We start from the raw sequence: 6,208 nt of genomic DNA, 5'->3' as shown, positions 1-6,208 counted from the left end.
TATGAAAATAAGCAGAGCAGCAAGGTTATTTATTAAGCTATGCCTGCCAGTGTTGGGGAAATTTCCTGTTACCAGATATCTGAGAACAGGGTCAGGTCTGGTCCCTCCAGCCTTGTGAGCAGGACACTGACTCAGAATCAGAAATCTGACTGCTGGGGCAGTGCCTGTCCAGTAGGAAGAGGACAGATCGGAGTTCAACTCAGACTTCATGTCAGGTCTGCCCCTCCTGGCCATGTGACCTCTTTGAATCAATGTGTTTTTTTAAATGGGGATAATGATACCTCCCATACCTATTCTCGTGAGGGTAAGATAACATATTTAAAAGTGATTTGCAGGCTGTACAGTGTTGTTACATGCATAAAATCTGGGCTTATTACAAATGAGAATACATAAACACACACACAGTTGTGTTCCAGTAAATATTTAACAACTGGCTTTCTAGAGAGAAAAATACCCGGATTTTTGGCATTAGCCAATTTCTGTGGTGTAAACATTCCCACCATGGCTATTTCAAAGTACCAGCGTGACGTCACCGAATGTTAAGTTGAGAAGAATTCTGTATAATTGACTCTTGTGAGCAGGACTGTGCCTGCTCAAGCAAACCACTGGGTATATGTTTCACCCCCTCAGATACGAAGCACTGAGCACAGTGCCTAGAAAACAGGAGCCCTGACCCCCATTCTCGTTCTGCTCATTACTCAGTAGCCAGAGGTTCTCAGTGGGGAAATGGCAGCCATGCTGTCTACTGAATCGGAACCATTGGGTAGCGCATGGTCTCAGTCTTCCAGGTGATTCTGAGGAACAGCCCTGCTTAGGAAGCCCAGCACCAGACTGCAAACTCCTCGGGAGCAGGACTGTGTTTCTGTTAGTATCCCCGGTTCCAGAACAGGGCCTGACACATTGGATCCTTCTCTAAATAAAGTGATAGCAGCTCATTATCTGTAGCCAAAATGATCCAGAAAGAGGTCAGACCTACAGAGATGTGTAAAGAAAGAGGTCCCTTGCCTACTGACTTTTGCATCTCTGGGTTTCTCTCCCCTCTCCCGCATTCATCCCCGCTGACCCATGTTTCTTCCTTAAGTGCTGCCCATGTGCCCCCATCCCCACCACCCATCCTGCTTCTGCTGATTCCCTTTTCAGTCCTGTGGGGCCTGTGCCCACTCACCACACTTCTGAGTTATCCCCTCTGGACCTTCTGGTCTTGGGGCCCTTTCCTTCTTCCTGTACTGAGAGACCCTTAGGCCAGATGCACCAAACTCAGACGAGGAGCACAGAGTGTGAACACATGCATGCTGTCTCTCCATGGCCTTCTGCAACGGCCTTCTTTGTCTGGTAGTTCTGTCCCTGGGACAGTGTACATACAGAACAGGCCCTCGGTAAAGGGTCTTTGAATTAAAAAAAAAAAGTTACTGGGACAGGACTACAGGAAGGGAGAAGAGGAAGGCACGCTAGGTGAATTAATTACTCCAGGAAAGACCTGAAGTAATTAGTGCTTCCTTGGCTTGAGTACAATAACAAAGGAAAAATGATTTTTAAGCCAAAAATGTTCACACCTCCCTCCATTCATCACTGAAGTTATGTCCCATTTATTTTTATGGTGCTTCTCTGAAGCCTGCATGTCAATATAAACTACCAACTCCCTTGTCTTTCTCAAGGCAACCTGGAGAAAAATGAGGAAGTGGAATTCTCCAAGAATGGAACAAAAATGTCCAAATTGCCTGCTTTAGGTACAAATACAATGACCAAAATTTTCTTAAGCCAAACAGAATAGGCTACTAGGTATAACACTTGATTTACCAGGAGAAGGGGACAGCCTACTTGTAACCACGGTCATTGTAGAAAAATCCAGCCTTAACAGCTACAATAAATGGTCAAGATGGCTGAACTCCTGGGCTGAAAATTAACAGTTCTCCTTGGACACTCAGAACAAGTGTGACTTCCCTGATTTAAAGAAGAAGAGGGAGAGCAGTAGCATTTATGAAGCGCCTAGTACCATATAGTTTTATGAAGGTAGTGTACTCAGCACGTAAGTACCAATCTGCACCCAGCCCTATGAAATATATCTTTTTACCCCATTTGAGCGACGTTGTAAACACGTACACAACCTAAGGAAACTGCCCAAGGACACACCATGAATGAGCAGCAGGGTCAGAACTGCCATGGGTCCCTGGCTGCAGCCTTGGATGTCGATTCCAGATTTAGCTACTGCTATCACTTTCCTGTAGGTCCTCCAAAATTAACCCCAGGAAGAGAGTCATCAAGACCACAAAGGAGGTAAGCCCTCCTCCTTTTCCTTCCTTCTAATGGCTGCTTCATGGAAGTGACGCCCAAGAAGAGAGGGAAAGGAGAAGCAGTATTTAAGGCGGGAGGAGGGACCAGGAACCAGGTAGAAATTCTGAAATTCACAGCGGTTCGGACTTGGAAGGTCTGGTTTGTAGTGGCAATTCATTGTGCCGTCCTTGGAGTCCCTCAGCCCCCATTCATTAGTCCCTCTCAGCCTCAGCTGACCTCTGCCCTGCCACCCCCAGCTAAGGGCCTGAGAGGAAGGGAGTGTGCCTCATTCATCTTAGAACCCCTAGGACTTACTAGACAGCGTTGCTGGCAGAGAGTGAGTGTTAAAAAAACAAATCTTGTTGCAATGGACTTTCTTTTTCCACCTTTGTTCCCAGGGTAAACTTTTGGCATCTTTCAACTAACTGTCACGCGAGGCCTCCCTTCTCCTTGAGGCTAAGTGTCTCCACCAGCATCTCCCCACCCCCCTTGCTTATATGTACTCATGCATAACAGGGTTTAACACTCAAAATTGCAGCAAGAGAATCTGTTTATGTTCTGAGTCAGAACATACATCCTTTAGAGCAGGAACCATTTATTATCGAGTTTTATACCCTAAGCACTTAGCATAGTGCCTGACCCACAGGAAATGCTTATTAAACATCCATTAATTAGGATTGACTCTGGCAAAGGTTAGTGAAAAAGAGAGTTACTAACATCTGAAATTTTAAATACAGTGTCTTCAACTTTGAGAAGAAAGTCCCATGAGGACAAGAGTCAAGTCAATCTTGTTATCAAACAGTAGAAGTGACTTAGCTCCTACACTAGGACTTGTGTATGTTTAGGCATTGAGTAGCCATTCAGAGCATCATTAATTGAGATTCTTCTGGAATCCCCTGTGACTAAACAAGGGGAATGAATATAAACTATGTGATATGATAAATTCACAGCCTTATCAAGAGAAAAACCAACAAGCTGCATCCACTGTGAGGTGAGCTCTGAAGGAGCAAGGACCCTGTAGATGTGTGTCTATGCTGCTCCCTAACCTCCTGCCCAAATCACAGCATTACAGAAAGCAGAGCTAGATGCTGGGGCAGCCGTTTCTTTACTGCAAGACTTCTTAGAGACTTGGATCACCTAATAATGTCCATGGGGGCTCTCCGTGAAGGGACAGGGCACATCTTACTTCCCAGACTTCCTTGGCCATAAAGTCCTTCTTCAGTAGAATTTCTATTAACACCCTCGGGGTAATGCTGCACCACATCTGGGTCTGCTCTTCACTCAGTTCAATTCCACAAACATCAGGGAACACTACCTCACTATGCCCAAGGTCAGGTTCAAGGTGCAGGCAGGGCTACACAGAGAACGATGGACAGTCTCTGCATCATGGACCTCTTGGTCTCACAGGGGAGATCAGGGAAGGCAGAATCAGAAAGGGCAGAAAGCAAACCAGGATGAAGGCCAGCACATGACAACATGACAAGTACCCTAAGCAAGGCCGGAGTGGTGTGGGGGTAGAAAGCGGGGAGACAGGGCACATGGCTTAGGGGTGGACGTGGGATCTGGGAGAAACCTCATGGAGAAGGTAGGCTTCCTGCAGGCCGTCATGAGGTGGTGGAAGGAGGGAGAGCACAGACAGACATGGCGAGGGCTCCAGGGCATTGTGTAATGGGGAGAAAGCCTGGGAAGGTGGTTTGGCGTTACATTATGAACGTCACAGAAAGAGTTTGTATTTCATGCAGAACTCCAGAAGGTCTTTAAGCAGAGGAGTGACATAACTACAGCCACATTTTAGACCTCAGAGGCTTCGTGGTACTTAACCTTATACGATCTCTTAGTTCACAAATACCTCTCTAAAGAGATGAGTGATTCTAACCCAGTATGGTATACAGTGAGAGCATATTGAGTTTAACTTGTATGACGGTCTACCATCTTAGAAATAACAGTGGAAAAGTTTTCCAAAGAAGACATATTTGTAATTATTAGTGAATAGCACAGATTTATGTTATGAAAAGGAAGATGACAGGTAAAATCTGTGTTAGCTATCTATTACTGCATTAAAAATGGCTAAGTTAAACTTAGCAACATAAAGCATACAAATATGTCACAGTTTGGGGGAGACAGGAGTCCAGGGACAGCTGAGCCAGGTCCTGTACCTCAGGGTCTCCCACCAAACTGGAATCAAGGAGTTGGCCAGGGATAGGGTCTCGTCTGAAGGCTCAACTGAGGAAGGATCTGCTTTCAAGAACAAGTTTTTTTGTCAGAATCCAGTTTCTCAAGCACTGCTGGACTGAGGGACTTCCTCAGATGCTTGCTTCCTTTAGGGCTTTGCCAATGTTGGCCCACGGCCACCCTCAAGTTCCTGAGCACATGGAACTCTCCAACATGGCAGCCTCCTTTATCAAAGCCAGCAAGGGAGAGTCTGTTAGTAAGACAGAAGCCACTATGTTAGGTAACCTAATTTGGAAGTGACATCCCTTCAATGTTGCCAATATTTTATTGGTTAGAAACAAATCATAACGAGAAGGAGATTATACAATGCTAATATCAGAAGGCAGAGATCATTGGCGCCATCTTAGAGTCATCCTAGCACAGAGTCGACTTATGAGAAACCCATAACATTTTAATAATTATATCCCAAATGAACCTATAAAACTTGAGATCAGTGTGGGAAACTTTATTTTTGTAGAATGTCACAGTCAAGGATAAATAACACTGTGTCAACTACTGACTCCTTCTCAAGTTGGGATTCTATTGTAAGAACAACCATGGAGGAGAGAAAGTGAATCCCTTACCTCAGTGGACCACTCTCCCACCAGCCGTGCCTTTGTCCTCAGGACTAAGCTCAGCCAGTCTGCTTTCATTCAAGTCCTCAGACTCATGCAGGCTCTGAAAAACGGAAAACACTCTTTTGTTCTATGCAGATGAAATAAGATACCCTGCATTCTCTCTGGCTCATACCCCTTCCTAGGGTTGCCTCTTTCACATAAAGAATGTACCAGCTACATTTCTGAAGATGAGAAACCCAATGCTGTCAGGGATGATTTGTGATTCTTGTGATTCTCAGAGGAAGAAAGGAAAGAGACGGGAGTGTTCATCTGGATGTGTGTAACGGTTAGAGAAGGACAGTAGGATTGACTGGGTCAGGAGACGGCTAATAAAATACAGTGTCTTTGATCTATAGGTCACCAGTTTATTTAGGGTTGCCCTGGGACATTCCCTTGAAATATGTGTTTTTGGAAATCTTCCAGAAAAGCTTAAAACCCTGGGTTATCTTTTTCTTTTTTGTAGTGGGCTGGATTTTGATTTATCATTCCCTATGAAGTCATGGGTGAGATTTCACCTTTATTTGTTCAAAAACCATCCAGGCACACATAAGTGCTCTCCCTGAAAGGGGTGGTATGGGGAGCCTGCCAAGATGTGGCTATCAGGATTCCAATTACAACCTCAAGGGAAATCACCACCCCAGCCAGAGCTGTGAAGTCGAGGGCCTCAGGGCCTTGCTATTCAACTTGGCCATCAGACATCAACAGGGACTTTTTCCATCAAACTACAGAGCCCAGCGGAAATGCCACAGGATATTAAACATGTCAACACCATGCTTTTCAAGAAGAAATGTGAGAAGCTGGCTTTGGTAACCAAGATGGCCACACTCTATCAATGACTCAGTGCTGGCCGGGTTCCCTTTGGTTAGTACCCCACAATTTATCCAGACAGCAATGTGGAAAGGCACAGGGTCTTAACTGTGTTAGACAAAAGAAATAAAGATTTAGAATATAACGTCAAATTATCCACATTTTTGTCTTAGAGTTGTAACATGTTATGTTTTGTTTAAGGAGGTGTTTGGTGAAGAGGAGGTCGATGGAGAGTTAAAGTTACATGAGGTTCAGTTTGGGTTTGCGATGCGAAGTTTCACCTCAAAAAGCAGTATGCTTTC

Source organism: Rhinolophus sinicus, linkage group LG05 (genome assembly GCF_036562045.2).
Source record: "Rhinolophus sinicus isolate RSC01 linkage group LG05, ASM3656204v1, whole genome shotgun sequence".
Lineage (NCBI taxonomy): Eukaryota > Metazoa > Chordata > Mammalia > Chiroptera > Rhinolophidae > Rhinolophus > Rhinolophus sinicus.
The sequence above is the reverse complement of the archived record's forward strand: the minus strand, read 5'-3'. Positions refer to the sequence as shown.